The 19,748-nt window shown below is 38.4% G+C and overlaps 1 protein-coding gene across 5 annotated transcripts in view; it reads right to left on the bottom strand.

Moving 5' to 3' along the window:
- Positions 1 to 19,748, bottom strand: part of farp2 (FERM, RhoGEF and pleckstrin domain protein 2) — a 64,542-nt gene that overhangs the window by 36,209 nt on the left and 8,585 nt on the right. The gene's annotated exons all lie outside the window — the stretch shown is intronic.

Here is a 19,748-nt window from a genome sequence, read left to right as displayed (position 1 = left end):
TTTTAGAAAATATATTGCATATAACTGCAATGAGATCAAATGATCACATCAAGTATAACTTGTTCCAAGTACAATGTTATAGTTCATTTCAAATAATGGTCTTTTTTATGGGGTTGTGAGAGGTAAAATGTTTCTGTGGAAACAGCTGTGTCTGCTATGAATTCGCTGGATATTTGAGGCTAAAGGGTGTCAGTGGGAAATATCTGTGGGCTATCTAAGAAATTCTCCACAGCATGCAGCGCACCCAGGCCTAAACCAGACACAAGGCCAAAACACATTCAGTCTCTGAGATCAGCTGGACTGTCTGATGTAAACATATAGCTGTGAAAGGCTAGAAGAACATCTGAGGACATTTCAGAGCACACAGGCGGTCAAACCTGCTTAAAAGGAAAAGGGGTTTCCCCTGTAAACAGACTCAGGGGTTTGTCATTACAAAATGAAGGACTAATTACTATGTACCCAGAACACACTGCGCTTGGGTTTTGCCATTCAAGCCTGTGACTTTTTTGGGAAAATTATACAGCAGACAGCTGTTTGTAATGTGAAAAGTATTTTTAAAGACCATAAAAACAGCCTGAATTGGGCTGGCCAGATTGTTACCCTTGAGTTCTCTGTGGTACCTTCTAAACTTGACTGATTCTTTAATACAGCCTTTAATACAGTTTCTTAAGTAAAGAATATACTCTCTGTACCAAGCAGAGCAAGTAAGCACCTTCCAAATGGCTTCCTCTAAACTCTGCCAAAACCGGCATCAACATGCACAGCAGTGTAAAGAGGAGACGGACCACTAAAAGAGAAATGAATAAGAACTCATAATACTTGATACGGAAGCTGTGAATGTATTGGAAGAATCAACAAATAAAACAAATGCTTTTTTGTTGGAAACATTGCTTGTGTGTTAGAATGCACAAATTAGTTGGACCGGCCTGGAAAATAGTTTTTAATAGCGTTTATCTGATCTAAAAAAAAAAAAAAAAAAAGAATGATAAAATTGTTAGAATTTAATGAAATACATCAGAGCTGGGTATTAATATAGATTTCCAGATCGGATTCATAAGCTCTCAATTTAATACAGATTAAGGATCAAGATCATTTGGGTATATTTCAGTTATAAATGTCATTTATAATCTTACATGCATATGAAAAGAAACCTACTGTCTTATCTACCAATGCTATTAATTATACAGTGTAAAAATGGTTATTCTTCTTTTAAAACAAGTCTTTGAAAGAACTGACTTATTAGCGTCATTCATTTCGGGAATCAGGCTACACTGGTTGTGCTGTATTTTCTTTATTCCCTAAAAACAACTTTGGTAAAAATAGGTTTTCTTCTACCTTGGTGCGGAATTTATATCAGGGTCATTCATTGGAACATTTTAATTTGAAAATCAATATTTTTTCCCAGCCCTAAAATATATAATTGAAAAGGCAATCAGTTGTGCCTTTTCCCATTAAAGTAGATGCAATAAGCAAGGTCGCAATAAGTTGATCAAAAGTGACAGTAAAGACATTTACAATGACATAAAGATTTCTGATAAGAAATAAATGCTGTTCTTTGTACTTTCTATTCAAACAATCCTGAAAAAAGTATGACAGTTTCCACAAAATTCGTGAAAATAAAAAGAAATGTTTCTGAGAACCAAATCAGCATATCAGAAGGATTTCTGAATGATCATGTGACATTTACATTTTAAAATATATTAGAAGAATCCATTTTTTTTTATTTGAATAACATTTCGCTCTTTTGAATAATAAGAGTTACTATATTTGTTACGGTTACTGTTATTGTAAGAGTTACTTGCTTCATTTGACTAGAGTCCTTTGCTTTCAGTTATTTTACCAGTCCAAAAACATTGTTATGCTGCTTGATATTGCAAACTGGTATTTGTTATCAGATTATTTTAAATGATTATCATAATCCTGAACACATTGGTTTATCACAAATAGATTTGTTTACTGCACTTTGTTATCCTTCGAGTTATTTACCTATAGCGGCTCATGAATCAGAAGTCTTGCACATTCAAAAAAAAAAGTAGCTTCTGCACTGCAAAAGGTGGATAATCTACCAAGAAAATAGGTAAAAATGGTTGCCAATTGAGGCCAGGGACTTTGGTGGACAGAAGGAAAAAAAATTTGAAACAGTTCTGGTCTTCTACAGACTGTCAGTTCACATACTTCAGCAATAATTGGATTAAGTCTCTTTTCTGCAGCTTCCTCAAGCACCCTAAACTAAAAGCCCATTAGAAGTATAGCATAACAAAACTAAGCTATGGATCAACTCGGGGGTGTTGACTGCAACAAGGAAATACCACCCGTAGCATATTTTCCATGCGTCACAGTGCATGCTGAACCCTCTAAGCACATAGACGCTATCCAGCGAGCAGGAGTTTCCTTGTTACAGTTGTAGCGTCAGTCGGGCGGGTTTATGGGTCAACAGTGGCTGGGATTACTGAGCAGCAGATGTTCACAGTCTGGGGAATCTTTCTCGAATTCACCAAGCCAATTTGTCAGACTACATTGGCAACTGCTGAATCCAAACTAACAGTAATATGTACGCTTTTTCCCCATTTAGTCTGTCTGTACAGAATCTGTGATCATGCGTTTGAGTGCTGTGTTGGGACATGTTGAGATCTCAGCAGGAGGCATCTCTTTCTCACACTCCAAGCAGGTAGCAGCGTCTGCTATGTTGCAACAATTCCAGCCATACCTTGACACCAAATAATAAGAAACGCCGTAAATCATTAACTTTAAGTAAATGCATGGCAGTTACATGAATGAATTACAGGTGTTTATTGTTGCACGGCTGCTGAATCTTCAGGACCACAGGCTCACAGCAAAAGAAATCATATTGAATGAATGAATAGAATGTGACAAAATAAATGACAGATAATACACAAACATACAGGACAAGCGGTTCTGTCTGAATGACAAGCAAATAAATGTTCTCAATAGTTATTTTGATTAATTGTTCAATCAGTCAGAGTGGTGTGAAGCAAAATCTGATTCGCAATAGCGACAATTAAAAAAAAAAAAAAAAATTATATCGTGCCGTACATCCAAATGTAAAGGGTCATAAAAAAAATAAAAAAAACGTAGGGCTGGGACTAAGGCTTGCATGGACTAGTCGGGTAGTCTGGTAGTCGACTACTTCAACCACTAGTAAGCGCTGTCGGAAGCCAAAGTACTCGAGCACGCAATAACCATATACAGAGTAAAAATAATTGTTTCCTTGGCCGGTGTCAGGACACGCTTAGTTTCCTTAATGCAAACCATGACCGCGACCAAGGAGAATACATGGAAGGGGGAAAAGACAGCAAATAAACTACATGAATTTTGTCTTATTCTATTATAAACTTTAAACGGGTTGAGTGAAGATCTAAGTGATGCGAGTAATGATCCATTATTGTTTTAACTGTTGAAGACTTGTGAAATGTTATATGACGAGGCCATTGTTGTATAATACATGTTGTATAATGTATTGTTCGATGTCAAAGACATGGATATTAAGGTTATAATGTTGTGTGTCTATTTATGTGTCATTTTGCCGATGTTAAATACAAAATCAAACCCATTATTTTAATGTTTTTACAACACATGTAAGAGACGTAATTGTTACATTAAGCTGTCAATTAACAAACACTTGTTGACACTTATTTTTTTGTGTCTTTTTTAAAAACGGTAACATCAACCACGAGTAACTTGGCTATTGTTTTGACTAGTAACCGACTAGGAGAAATCAGTACCCCTAATTGGGACATGGTTCTATGCATCAGAAATGAATGCAAGCTTTAAGTAAATTATGGAAGGGCGGGTTTATGCGGACTATTGGGGTGTGGGGGGCATTTACAAAATAGAAAAGGTAACATTTATTTTTATGATGACTTTAAACTAAAATAACATTACTTTCAGTGATATCCATCTTAAAATCCACTTAAAATTTGTGGAATGTTGATCATATGAATCAACTCAAATCACACAACGCAAAAAGAAAAATGAAGCAGGCCCAGCCAAATGATATTATGAATGTAACAGCCAACACATGACTGTATTAGATTACCTATTTAGTTCAATATTTATCTGAATGAAGTAAAAGTTCTCAGGAAATATGCCACAGAGATTTTCCTGACTTCGTCACTGTGGTAAAAGCAATGCCAAGAACAAAAAGTAATTGTAGCAAACCCTACTCTCAAGTTCTTGACCATGGACTTATCAACTAAATGCTTCAGGAATCTGACCCTTAAAATAAACAGAGCAGGGAGATTTCATTCAAATAGTACACAAATTATAAATTTGATTTCTTATTGTATGCATCAAACCAACTGGCTCCTGCAAGAGACCTGTGACCACCACCTGTGGCTAGCCTTTCGGGCGGACAGCTGGACATAAAGAGTTTGTCAGCACTTAAAATGGGAGTTAATAAGGATCAGAGTAGGGTTTTAATGTACCTGGCATTACTGACCAACTGCTCCAGTGCTGCGTCACCCAGATGGTTAAATAGCTTGCTAAAGCCAGCCATATGAACCAAACTCCCAGAGTGCAGTTCAACAGGAATAGTACTCATTCAACATGCACAGCACAAAGCAACACATTATCTAGTTGTTGGTGTAATGGGATTTAGTCAAATATCTCATGTGTAGATGAGTTCCCAAGAGTTTTTTACGCTAAGAATTCTCTCTCTCTCTTTTTTTTTTAACCAGTTTTTGCTAGGGCAGCACTACTGGCCCATCGCTAAACCCTTACCTTGATTTTCAGTAAAATGTTCTTGCAAGGCCCGGTTCACATGGAATGCATTTTTCCATTAAACTATTACTTTTCCATTCTTTTTTAATGTAAATAATTGCTAGATGTACATGTTTGACTGTCTTTTGCAGCGTTCCGTGCATGACAAAGCATTCTAAAAATGCGACGCTCAATTTAAAAAACATGTCTCTAGACCTTGCTTTTTTTACCTCTTCACTGGCCTGCGTTTCACGTTTTTAACCGCAAAAACGTGTTTGTGAATGGCTACTAACATTGTAAAATTGATTGGACATTATTCTTGCATGTTGCTGGGATGAATTGTGACCTTTAAAAGCTTATTTCTGTCGTTTTTCTATAAAGAAGTTCTAAATTACGCAATAACATAAGCACTACTAGGTGGACCTTTGTTTTTATGTGCTCAGATCACTCGCACATGCACAGATGACCACACACAAGTTTACACCGAAACAAAAATGCACATGGAATTTATTCTGAACCATCTCGATTGCATAGTACCAGTTTAGTATAGGGGTGTGGCATATCATACCGTTCACGATAATACCGGTATAAATTTTAACATGATAAAAAAAGTGTCATATCGCGATATCAATGATATAGCGACGCGATGACGTATGGTGCATTTACGCACCCTAGCGCGCACAACAACATCACCTGTCTGAGAGTAAGATCAGCCTGTCAGCCTCCTGTCAGATGACAATTTAGTACATAAAAAGGGGAACGCAAAATTGTGTCAAAATTCTGGTCTTGGTAAGTAAGTATACTCGTAAACACAGTCGGTTATGTATAAAACGCATGTGACAGTGTGACAGACAGTATAATGAAAACAGCAATGGATCAGTGCACTAGCAGTAAAAGTGACAGCAGACACATGTGTCTGTCATTAATGTTGTCGTCAAAACAACAAAAGATAGCTTTAATTGTAAGGAATGAGAATTAATAGCCTATGTATTTCGTTTAATCAGGAATCAGAACTAAAAGACTGTGTTATTTTACATGTGATTACCGTATTCAGAAATACTACAGAAACTGAATATAATGTTAGAAAACTTTTTTCTTTATTTGTATCTTTTTTTTGTATAGATTCTTGCTACTTTTTTCTATTTAATTCAAAGATTGAAATCAAGCTTCCTTGTGTTGTGTAAACACAACAAAATGATCCTATTGTAAAAACACAATGAGTGAGCAAACATTTAGGCGAGATAAACATAATGAGAAAAAAAAAGAAGATTTTCTATATTGTCATAAATATCATTATCGCAAATATTCTTGAAATGTCGTGATATAATTCTGAGGCTATATCGCCCACCCCTAGTTTAGTACTGCCATTGTTTAAATAAAACCAATATATTAACATATTAAGTCTCTTTGGAAAGGCTCTGTAGTAAACTTGATCTGTGCTTGAGCAAATCCCGACTTAAGATCAAAGTCAGTGACGGCCGCCAACAGGGCCAAACCAATGAAAAGCCAAATCTGTCACGCTTCAACACCCATAAATTACATCAGAGTGAGAGATGGGAAAAGTTGTCATCTGAGTTGGGGGTGGGGGGGCCTTGAAGCAATCAAGAGATGGTGGCCTCCAGGATTTTCCTTATGGCCAGCTCTATCAAAGCAGTCACTAATTTGTTCCACTAATTGCATCGTATGGAGGACGTTAACCAGGCCAAATGAGTGAGTGTATACAAGGCTTCCAAGAGCCGACTGTACTGATGTGGTAGATTGTGCATCTTGTGACTTACTATTAGAAAGCCGTTTTGTCATTGTTGCTATGCTGCACAAGAAAAAACAACAATACATGTTTGATAATCAAAACAAACGGACTATTTTGAGATTATCGGCATAGACCCCATAGCTTAGAATTAGCATTTAATTTAGGTAAATGTTTGTCTAATTTCAGCATGTGTGTGTACATCTCAATCATTATAATTAAAATGTATCAGCTTTCAAATAGGATTTCCATAATACCAAAAAGTAGTCAATAGAAATACCAGTGTAACTTTTATAATGCAATACTGTAACAGAATGAGTGCACAAATACTAGGGATGCAAACGGTTAATCGATTATCAATTAATTATCGACAAGAATTTACTCGATTAAATTAAGGGTGCTTTCACACCTGGATCGATTGGAGACGTTGTTCCGAAACAAAGGGGCGTTTCGCTTTTGGCCCGGTTCGTTTGGTCATATGTGAACACAACAATCGCACTCTGAATCGGAACAAAACAACTGAGCCGAGACCGCCTAGAAGAGATGGTCTCGGCTCGATTCCATACGAAGTTACGAACCCTGGAGCGGTTCGTTTGTAGTGAGAACACAACCGACCCACGAACCGGAACAAATCAATAGGCAAGGTGGTCTCGTACCTTTATGTAACGTTACTGCTGTCGGAGTTTTTTCGCCTTTGCGCGGCACTGCTCGACGGACCGCTCATAACCCCTCTCTTTCATTTTATAGCTGATCTTTTTGTACACTTCGGTGTTCTTGTGTGTAGTGTCCAATATCCGGGAGATGTGTTCTTCCGACCAAATATCTATGAGGCATTTCACCTCTTCGTAGCACCAAGTCAACCCGCGATTCATTTGTGCTAGGCTACTGTTGTCATGACGATGTCCCACAATGGAATGCGCGACCTGAACGCATGAGGTAGTGACGAAAAGGCGTAAGGAAAGCCCTGGAAGGGTGCGCGATTTGGACCGCTTTACAACAGTGTGGTGTGAACAGAGTGACGTATTAAATTGATTCGGAACAAAGTATTCTGTTTCGGATCTGTTCCGGAACAAAACAAATCGATCCAGGTGTGAAAGCACCCTAAATATCGGCTAATTGAACATTGCGAACGTGACACGAGATTCTCACGCGAGAGACCCACCCGACATAAACTTGAGGCGGCAAAATAGAAACCAAACATGAGGCGGTCAAAACGGGGGACACTACTAGCTATATACAGCGTGCTAACCTCGAAAATCCAGCTGTATTCTAACAATAACTTGGCTCTCCTTATTAGCTAGGCTCCTTGCATGCTGGCTAATAACTTTTTTTAAAGCTGGGTCTCAAACATTAACAGCGCTGTGTTGGACAGGTTTGTGCAGCGGTGTTCCATGAGGGAGAGAGAGCGCGAGAGGTACGGGACGGGTGAGTGAGAGCGCGAGAGGTAATGCTGCGCGAATGCGCTACGGCGCTCTGCAATCAAATACGATTTTAAATAGGCTTAGTAAAAAAAAAAAAACGATAATCAATGTGTGGCGATCAGCGTAGATATTGTGGCGGGCCGCCACAAATAAATGAACGTATGGGAAACTCTGCCCTCTAATTTTACTGTCACCTTCCTCAGGGATGATTTAAGTTGTGTTCAGTTCTATATTTGAAGTTTCCAGGTCTAGTAATTTTACTTTTACCTTTCTCAGACTAAGGTGGATTATAAGTGCTGCTGCTAATGTTTCAAGTTTTTCATACAAGTAGTTTAGAAGATTATTAGGCTTAATATAGTGTAGGGCCAGGCTAAGCCTACCCATATAGATTTTTATTTAAAATGTATTTTATGTTGCTTAATGTTTCACATCCAACAGGTGAGCCAGTGCACAATTATTTTGTATGTATTTTAAGTTTCTGTGCATAATTTATTTTGTTAAACTACATAAATGCCATTATCTGTACCGTATCCCAACTGTTACAATAAAACATCAATTGATCAATATAACATGCATTTTTATTCAGTATATACGCAATATTTTGCTTTTTAGGATTTTTCTTCTGCCTCAGGAAAATAGCCGCATTATCAGTTAATCGTTAATCGATCGATAAGGTCGATCAACTAACGATTAATGAATTAATCGATAATTTGCATCCCTAACAAATACACATGAATGTGTTCGAAAGTACTGTTGTACAACAATACTCAAAAGTAATTGTTTGCTTTTGTTCAGTTTAATTAACTAAAATAAGCGCTAAAGTAACACAATTTTGAACATTTTGGCAACTTAATTTCATTGCGTTCAATCCACCTAATATATTTAAAACTGAAGCTTACTTAAAGCTGCCGTCGGCAACATTTTTTTGATCATATTCAATGAAATCGACACTATAATCTGACAGAACAACATAAATAAAGTGGTTTTAGAAAAAAACCCGAGCTTCTAACTCCACCTGGAGCTTGTTATTTGTTTTGCAAAAATCCACAGCTCCCGGTTCATCATGTCCAATCAGCGCAGGGGGGTGTGAGATCTGACTGTCAATCACAGATCGGGCACACGCCACCCCTCGCGCACGTTACAATCACATGCACACGCCTGAAGTTCGCGGAAGTTCGCGCAGTAACGAAGAGTGATGGCGGAAAATCAAGTAAGCTCATTTAGAGTATAAATGACGTTAGTAATGGCAATCTATCGGTACATTAGCCAGGACAGCATACCTCCAAATACTCCATGGTCTTGATGGATGCTGATGAGACGGGCGCGTTCCAGGGCTCTCAAGTTTTAAAGACAGGTAAGAGTGACACCCAGCCGACGGGGGGTTGGATACATTTTTGTCATTGGTTGTTGCGTTAAATCTTACCCAGATACAATAGTGCTATTTTCTGATTGGCTATTGTGTAGCTCGACGAACAACACCAGAGGCGCTTGATTCATGCCGGTTCCACAGTGAGAGCGGCGCGGCCAGAGTTTTGGGCGCTGCGGCATATTAAATATATTACAAATAGTTTTTCAGCGTGAGAAATACAATGTGTGGCGGGAGAGCGTGACAAAAGACCGAAATGAGTGACTGTCACGCTCAATGCGTGACACTTGAGAGCCCTGGCGTTCACTGAAAATCTGGTGCACACGCACTGACGAGCATGAACTGGGTGGGAGGGTATCCGTTGATAGTGGGGGAGGGGCATGAGAGTTGTAAACATTCAAAATTTTCCTAAATCCACTCAATCTGCCAGACTTGCCGACTGGAGCTTTAACTCGTTAAACTACTTTTTTTTTTTTTTACAACTAACTGGGCAGGATTAGAGATCCAGTTCCCAGCATGCTTTGCAAGTGACAGCATTAGGAGTGCTATTTTATGTTTTTAGTAAAAGTATTGACATGTTAGTGTTTAATGTTCAGTTATGTTGAACATTTAGGAGTTTAGGTAGGAGGACAAACATAAGAAAATGTTTTGTTGCCCCAACTAAACGGATTTAATTTGAATAATCTTTTTTTTTTTTTTTTTACTGTGTAAAAACTTTCTTCAATTACATCAAGTAAAGGTAATGAATTAATTTGTGTCGAAATACTGGTATTATTTAGAGATGCCTTTTTCGATAATCAAGAAAAGATCTGTTGCTACTTCTGTTTAAACACAACTTTAACTTATACTGAGTGTTAGATGACGGCAAAAGTAATCTAAAATGTAAACAGAGGAAATAAGCATGCACAATGAAATAGCCAATATCGACAATTTTTTTTTTTTTAACACTTTAGTTTAGGGTCCAATTCTCCCAAATAATTAGTTGCTTATTAGCATGCATATTACAAGGATATTGCCTGTTTATTAGTACTTATAAACAGGGGTGCACATAACTGGTACCCAGGTGTGCATGCGTGGTAAAAATAAACAATGAACGTGAAAGGAGGTGCTACGTAGTACCAACATTTTTGGGAACAGGGACACGTTTACTTACTGGAGTAGGATTTTTCCTCCATCTCTGGTAAGATAGCAATCATGACGATAAGTGTTTTCATTAATTATTAGGGGTACAACGGATCGCAGAAAATCCGTGACCCGTACGGACCAGGCCCCACAGTATGTGGCACGCATGTGATTTGCGAATTAACTGCCAAGTTTAACCATCATAGGATACGTAAAGTGGGAGTACCAAGCAGCATCTCCAGGTGCTCCCTTGAGAACCAGAGACCAAAAAAATGTATGTTTATCCCTGCTTATAAAGCACATATTCATACCTTTTTCTGCATGACCATATTCTACATCCCTCAATCCTACCCACACCTAAACTTAACAACTACATTTCTAACTATTAATAAGCAGTAAATCGGACCTTCTTGAGGCGTAGTTAAGTCATGTGACCAAAAAATGTGGCAAAAAAAACTTTTGGCATTCCTAATATCACATGCATCTCAAATTATCAACCATCTTGCCCTCTAGTTATTGGTATCACACACTGAAAATTCTGTTGATCACTACTAAATATAGCTAAAAGGCCAACTGACCTCAGTGTTGTTAAACAAAACTTTAGGCAACTATTTTTCAACTGAACTCTTGGTGTTAAAAAAAAAAAGCTACAAAACTGATTCTTAGTTCATTCCAAGCAACTACAAAATAAATAGTGACATTTGCCATTATTTTTGAGAATTCTCATTTTAAAGTTCTCTGACACAAAGAAACTCACAACCAGAGTCCCTAAAGAATAAAAATCATCTAATACGTCTTTAAAGTTTAAAGACTTGTCCAAAGGCTGGACTAAGGTTAACGGTTAAGGTTACTAGTTATGCCAAACCAACACAATCTGCCCAATACACACAACATGCCTACTTTCCACCCACCCCATTCCTCCCACTCACTCCTCTTTAGTCTGTCAACTGAACTATTTATGAGCTTGTTTGCTCATGCTGGACAAGTCCTGCTCCACTCCCTCCTCCGAAATCCCATCAGCCCCTGTCTCGACTCTTCCGCATTCCCAATGATCGAAGCAGCCCCCTCACTGCACTGACCCCTCCACAAAGACTCATCTGTGCCTCACACAAACAAGACACATTCATATATATTCATTAAAACACGCACACAAATTTGTATCGCTCTGCAGGTCTCTTAAACAAAGCAGGGAGTGAATGCCAGTGCTTCTTTCCTCTGTTGTTACGGTATTAATAAAAAGGCCCAGTGTTCCTGAGCTTCCTGGTGCTGAGGTGTGGGCGGAGCCCTGAGCCTATTGACCAATCCCATTTAACCCTCTCTTTGTAGAGCCGCCCATTTACCTGCTGTCACTGCTGCTCCCTCACTGTCAGTTACAGTTGTTTTGAGTCTGAAAGCACATTCAAAAATGGCTCCAACATTAACAAAGGAAAGAATCTGGGTACAACGTCTACATAAACACAGAGGGAATGTCTACTTTGGGTCTCTGCACAGTCTTACACAACACACATTGTTTTATTAAAAAGAAAAACACAGACATTATAAGGAAGGAATTTTGACAATAAGGATTAAAGTTGGCACATGGAGCCAACGTTTATGAAAGGCATGTTTTACTTTCTGTTATGCCATTAAAGCCATTGAAGAACAGGAAATGTCTTTTAATGTGACTGTTTCCAGGTCTGTGTAGGATCAAAAACCATTTCTGGCCACTGGACACTCTCAGCTTTTAAAAGACAGGCTGTTTTTTCAAGGCCTGAGCCAGTTCAAACATCCAATGCAGCAATTAGTGTCTATTTTTACTTGAACATCAATGGAGAGCAAGCCCACGATTGAATTACAAGTGTTTAAAGTCAGGACAGATCAGTTTTATGACCTACATGAATCATGCAGTAATGTTTATCACAAGTTCTTGCAAATATTCACAAAGAAAATAATAAAAGGTTAAAAGTGAGCACAATAAAGAAAAGGAAAATCCGTTAAAATCGAGTTTAAAAATGTTGGTTTCAAAAAACTTTACTGGATCAACACGTAAATACCATTTTCCCCCCATAAACTGTAAAATTAATGATTCTAAAAATAACACCTCAAATATCAAGTAGAGCTGCACGATACTGAAAAAATTGAGAATGAAATTGTTTAAAATAGAGATCACGATTTCCCCATGATTCTGAAAAGGCAAATACATAAAGACTTCACTTGTTTCTACTGGATGAATCAGCTTTTTGAACGGATCTCTTGAATGATTCAATGACAAATCGATTTGTAATAGTCACTTGTCGCCACTTAAAGTGTCAATTTACTTTCAAAAGGTGATTTACTCTATTGTGATCGCTTCTGTAGACATCAGTGTATATATCAAAAAATAAACTTTATTCCAGTACTTGTGTGTACTTATTTATACCAACTTATTCTAACCCTACCAGTCTTCTAATACTCTACTGGCACTCTAATGACAGTTAGCAGACATGTAGGTGCAATTTTACTTATAGTCAACAGAATGTGTTAAAGGGACTATCAAAATAAAGTGAAACCAACATTTTTTCTTGAACAATTCTCTCTGATATCAGGACAGTGATAGTTGACTTAATGCCGCCCAAAAAATATCAAAATTATTTTTAATTTAAAAACTGTTTAAAAAATGTTAATTCATTCAAGAGGTTTATTCAAAATAGTGTATGTACAAAATGTGTTTGTAATGTAGGTTTTAATAACAGATCTGGACAAAAAAATAATAATAATGTCTAGGGCTGACTTCTAATAGTCTAGGATTCGACGATTCGATTCGGAGAGGTCTGATTCGACTGTGAAGCTCATAGTCGAATAATAGGGAAGTGTTATGTTCAAGGCCGTAACCAGGGTTTGAAAATTAGTGAGGTCCGGGGTGTTGTGTAAAGAATTTTGCTATAATAATGGTTTGGCCATTGGACCCACATTTCCCAATGGACATTAAGCTGTGACCCTTTTTTTTAAATGGAATTTGGCATATATATATATATATATATATACAGGGGTTAAATTTGGATTTAATTATGTGTGGGGTAGTCTCTCACTAGGGGGGTCCGAGGGTTTGCCCCCCCGGGATTTTTTTTTTAAAAAATAAACCAAAATGGCACTTTCTGGAGAGTTTTGTGCAAAGAAAAAGTAGGTCTAGCAAGTGCAACGCAATCTCACGACCAATTCGTCCGAATTTGACGAGTGATTAAAAGATGGCTAATTCGTACGAATTCGTACGACCTCATTCGTACGAATTTGTACGATTTGTCTAAACCCACGTGATGGGTAGGTTTAGGGGCGGGGTCAGGGTCATTCGTACGAATTCATACGAATTGGGCAACTCGTCAAATATGTACGTTTTAGCAAAAATCGTACTAATTCGTACGAGTGAGGTCGTACGAACTGTTACGAATTAGCCATCTTTTAATCACTCGTCAAATTCGGACGAAATTCACACAGATCAAACACAAATATGCTGACTGAATAGATTGCTAGTTGAGAAACACTGCTTTAATTAATGTTTTTATGATGGCTTTGTGAAAGGTTAACTAAACAGCATGAGCCGTCTTCCAGCTGGCCAGTAAGTTATTTGGCAAATTTCATTCTGTAGGCTAACATACAGATCTGTTTTATGCTATTGTTTTTGATAGTGTTATACATTTCTTACAGATAATCGATTGTCATTGCGTTTGTCTTACCGAATGTGGTAGCTTTATGCAATTACAGTTTGTCTATAAGCTTCTTTTTTTTTAAATGTATTAATGCCGACAGTTAAATGTTGCCAGATATTGCTACGAAAAACAAGCAAAACAAAATAATAATAATAATCCGAAATAAGTTCAAAGCTTGTGTTTTGGAAATAAGGTTAATATATCACTAAACCTTTCCACATTAATAACTTCCTAAAGTGTCACATTAAATCAGAAAAACAGGTGACTACTGCCACCTTTCTATTAGGTGGATCTGGCAACACGGAGGCTGCACCCGCGTTCACAACGCGCTCTCAAGCCCCGTTCAGTTCACTGCGCCAGCTTCTCGCAGCAACATGAATTGCAAACACTCATATGAGGTGGTTTAAACACTGCTAATTAATCATTCAGAGAGCTTGACATTTTATTTTTGAATGTAAAAAAAATGACCGAGGTCCGGACCTCGGTGACCTCATAGCTGGCTACGGCCATGGTTATGTTACGTAACCAATAGGGGTGTATTATATTACCGTGAGACGACGGTTATAGGTGAACACCGTCATTAGAACTCTATAACCGCCAAAACCGTGCTATTCAAATATTTTTTACAAACATTTTTTATCATAGAGAATGTTTAAATACTAATATCATCTTATGAGGGAAGCGGAGGCGGAGTTAGTGGTGCATCGGAGGCTGAGTGCTGGAGATGATTCGGGAGAGGTCCGTGCACCTACCGATCAGAGCGCGCGACGCGTCCGCACGAGCGCGAAGGTGCGCACGGCAAAAAATGACGCGTTGGGTGCGCAAGACCGGCAAGACCCCATTTCGCTTGGCTGTGTGCACGGCTTTTTTTGTAACAGCGCGCGCGGTGCCGCGTCCGAGGATGAACGACTTCAAGCCGAATCTGCCCGAGCATGTAGGCTATGTCTCACCGCACCGGCTCGCAGTTTGCGCGTCTAAATTGCAAAGTTCATTGCAAAGTTTTTTTGTTAAGGTTTTGTTTACTGTGTGTGATTTATTTAAAACAAAGCACGTTCATTGCAACGTTTTTTTTTTTTTTTGTTAAGGATTCATTTAATGGAAACAGGGCCGGATTAACCATTAGGGCAACTGGGCACTTGCCCAGGGGCCCACGACATCTAAGGGGCCCTGGGCTGCAGGGGCGGAGTGGCAATCGGGAGAGTCGGGAGTTTCCCCGGTGGGCCGGTAGTGTTTCGAGGCCGCGAGGGCCGGTCTGATAAAATGTATTCATTGCAAGTTCGCCATGCGCACTTGTGGCCAAAGCGAGGGGAAGAAAAAATGTTTTAGATAACGGAGCGTATATTTGCACTAAGTGCCTGTCTTTTTAGCAAAAAGACGCCCGTCATGAAATAGCTACAGTGGCGTAGGTCGTAACGCGTGAAGTGCTTGAAAGCAGCTTTTGATGCGCTCGACCTGAGTTCGAATCCGCCTTTTGCCGAACTCTCTCTTCTCCCTTTTCCCAATCCCAACACATATGAGATGTAAAATGTATAACCTAACATAAGGTCTCTAGCGTTATATTTGGCCAACGAACTAAAATCGAAACCATGATATGGCTTTGTGCCTTTATAAAACAGCACAAGACTTTAAGAATAGGCATCCTGTGTGTGCTTATTGATTTAAAGAAAAGTGTGCTCTTTGCTCACGCGATCAGCATGGTTATCTGGTGTTTTCTCCTAAATAAAAGCTCATGGGTTTATTTCTTGCAAGTGAAGAAATTAGGACAAAAGTATTTACATTTTCCTGTATTATAGTGTAATGTAGACTAAAATATACTTTTGAAATATTCATTTTCATTTATAGTACATTTATAGGCTATATTATGAATTTTACGTCATAGAAATAATTATATAAATCATTATTACATTATTATAATAATTGTTTGGCATCCTAAAACACCATTGATAATGTAATGTAGACTGAGACTCTCATAACTAAAAAGATGTTTGAGCCCTGGTACAAGTCAATGCTTTTTCTTTGTTCAATGAGCAGTTCATGGGTTGAAGCTCTTAATTTTGACCTCTCAAAGAGCACCAGATTGATGCATTTAACCTTAAAATGTACAAAATTTTCTTGCGGGGGAGCATGACCCGAACCCCCCTAGAGGCACAGAGGTCCACACAACATAGTTTTACAAAATCCTATGAGAAAGAACGACCATTTATGAACTTTAATCCAGCATAGCAACAAAGTTCCTTTTAAGTCAGTAAAACTGTAAATGCCATATTAAAATGTCCTTGGACAAAATATACATTTGGCCCTAAGGGGGGGGCCTACAAGACATTGTGCCCAGGGGCCTCTGAACTCTTAATCCGGCCCTGAATGGAAAGCACATTCACTTCTAGTTGTCTTGCTGTTCATTTTAAATAAACGTAGAGCGAGTTGTCCTATAACAGACGAACAGTTATTCAACCGAACGTCTAGCTGCTATCTAAAAAAAAAAAAAAAAACCCGACTATCAGTCGACTACGGCAAAATCTAACGAATCAGATTCGACTATGAAAATCCTTAGTCGAAAACAGCCCTAATAATGTCATTGGCCCAAAAGTCAATGTAGCAAGAATAAATGTAACATTTTGATGCATCATCACCAAAACTCGCAGACCGGCGATAAATTTTTAGAGTTGCATAAAAAGGATTTGTCCAGACAAAGAGGACATTATTACATGCCTAAGGTGTATTTATATCTGTTGCATAGTGTCATTGAGCAGATAAAGGGGGCTCTCTACCCTCTCTCTCTGCAAGAAGCTATGAACAGACCCTCATTGGAGAGTATTTGGCAAGGTTCCTGGCCCTGGCACAGAGTCAGCTCAGTAAGAGAACTAGTGTGACATGCTACCACACACACAACCTCTTCTGCCTCTCTTCAGAACTGAAATCAGGGGATCTCCTAAAATGCAGCATGCTCTGGCCCTGGGTTGTGCGAGAGTTCTCTGCAGTCTCCGTTTAATGCTGTCTATTTCTGCCGTTCCCCCCCCAGAGCCCCAGCTCTCCAATAGATTCCTCAGAAGGTCACAGTAGGGCTTGAATGGCGTGCTGCGTGCGCTGGTCAAATTCCATGCAAATGTGCATGCGTGCATGTTCTCTCTGTTTCGAGAGCTGAGAAAACATATGGCGAACTAAATCATAAAAACCGATGTTCTAAGACGAGCCCACACCATCACAGCTGCCGGAGTCCTTGTTATGACACAAATTTAGGTCAACGTTGTAGTTTTGTATGCACTCGAATGGCAATGTATTGAATAGATTTGACTTGCACACGCACTATGACTATGCACGCACACGCACGCACACACACGCACATATTAAGGCAACAAGCCTGTCTGTGACTTTGACTGACAGCTTGGGTGATTATTTGGGAGAGCGAGCAGAGGCCTGTGCCGTCCCATGGGTGTGGATGGAACAGGAAGTTTGGGCTGTTGTAGCGGCTTCCTCATCACTTCCTATTGGCCTAGTGAACAAAAACCCACAGGGAGCCAGACGTCTGACAGTCAGAGTGTCTCAAGCCTGTTTATACTGGAAATAGCAAGGCAACAAATCAACTCAGGATATGCGCTGCCACCGACACACACCAATCAGCTGTAAGATTGAAAATAGACTGTCAAATCACCCGTTTTTGTCTAATCACCTGCGTCCAAATATGCGCATCTCCCTAGTATGTAATATGCAAAAAACAAATTGGTACTGGTAGTATTTCAGAATATACAGCATTCATGATACAGTAGGCAAACAATAACCAGAGATTCTGAAGTCTTGAGCCAGTGGACACTTTACTTTCCCATTATGCAAAATTCAAAATGTAAAAAACTGAAAGAGAACAATTACGGCTATTTTCAAGTGCAAGCGCTACAGGTACCAATAAAGTTGTTCCTTTGTGATTATTGTACTTTAACAACAGCCAAGTAAATTATTTTTGTGGCTGTTATAAGTATGTCATAGATCAAAGAACAGGCGGGTCAAAGGATAACAGCAGATGAAGTATGTCCCGGAATGTATTTACACTTCTATCTAAAGAACAGTTCATCTTCGCATACCCTACGACTAATGTAATTTCAGACACAGCTTATCTATCCTACTTTAATTTCAACAGAAATCCATCTTATAATAATTGACAATGATCATTTTAATATTACTATAACCACATACATTACCGTTCAAAAGTTTGGAGTCAGCAAGACTTGTAAAAACTAGCAATACTTTTATTTAGCAAGGATGCATTAAATTGTTTAAAAGTGAGAGTAAAGACATTATAAATGTTACAAAAGGGTTCTATTTCAAATAAACAGTTTTTGAAACTTTCTATTTATTAAAAGTATCACAGTTCCACAAAATTATTAAGCAGGAGAACTGATTTCAACATTAATAAGAAGATTTTAGCACCATGGTCTGAAGGATCATGTGACACTGAAGACTGGAGTAATGACTACTGAAAATTCAGCTTTGCCATAACCGGAATACACTACATTTTAATATATATTAAAATAGAAAACAGTTATTGTAAATTGTATTAATATTTCATAATATTACTGTTTATACTGTATTATTTTACTGGATCAAATTAATGCAGTCTTGTGGGCATAAGAAATTTAAAAAATCTTACCAACACCAAACTTTTGAACAGTAATAGGATTTAAATTAGTAGAACAAAAACAAGAAACATTACACAATCTGTATTTGATTGTTATAGTCACAGGTATGTTTAAACTAATGCAATTAATAGCTGTACTTTTCCAGTAAAAACACTGTAGTTCAGACAAATACTCTGGTGTAGTTCATTAACGTGTCAAGAATAGAAATAAGGTGTTGTGACAACTGTTGACGCATCACCATAAAGGACACTTCTACTGTAGCGTGCAAAGTGTCAGCACTGGTGAGACAATATAGCGTAATTTGCACCATTTTCCTTGATCAAATATTAGTCTCGAATGAGTTTCATTTACACCTGGCAAATAGGCCCAAATAGGTTACAAAGCCCAAAAAGAAAGCTAAAGATTACATCAAACTAAGGAAGTAAAAGTCCATAAATACATTTTCCCTGATTTCAAAGTTGGAGAAAATTATTACTCGGGCAGACGCTGTGGAGGAGAGAAAAAAACCCATATCCATAAATACATCATGCTGAGGCTGGGATTGCTACAAGCCTTCAGCATTTAGATGGCAACACAAATTACAAGTTGGCGATGCAGAGGAGAGGCTCACAGACGAGGAGAGCAGTTCAGTGGGTTTCCGGGTGAACTGGGAATGAGGTTAGAGTCAGAAAAAACAGACTAGTGCCCAATATGCACACGCCCTCATGACAAATCATTACAGACTGTATGGACCTGCCAGTTTCTAAAATCAAACAGCTGTAAGCTTCATGCCAATTTATGTTTAAAACCATTAGAAAAATGAAGTACGCTTAAATTAAGGATGGATCAGAAAGGACAAATACTACCAAACTACCAAACAAACAGTCTGTCAGTGAGACTGACTAGTTTTCGAATTTATGTTTCAGCTTTAATACTTTTTATTGGTCTTTAAACTTTTGAACAATTAGTACCTTCATGCATAGCCGTTTAACAATATGGCCTGGTTTCACAGACAGGGATTAGATTAAGACAGGATTAGGCCTTAGTTGAAATAGGACATTTAAAGGGGTGGTTGATTATGATTTCACTTTTCTAAGTTTAGTT

Source organism: Rhinichthys klamathensis, unplaced genomic scaffold, assembly GCF_029890125.1.
Source record: "Rhinichthys klamathensis goyatoka isolate OS25496 unplaced genomic scaffold, OSU_Roscu_1.1 h1tg000036l_1, whole genome shotgun sequence".
In the NCBI taxonomy this organism is placed as follows: Eukaryota; Metazoa; Chordata; class Actinopteri; order Cypriniformes; family Leuciscidae; genus Rhinichthys; species Rhinichthys klamathensis.
Note: the sequence above shows the minus strand (reverse complement) of the source record. Positions and strands in the feature narration are given on the sequence as shown.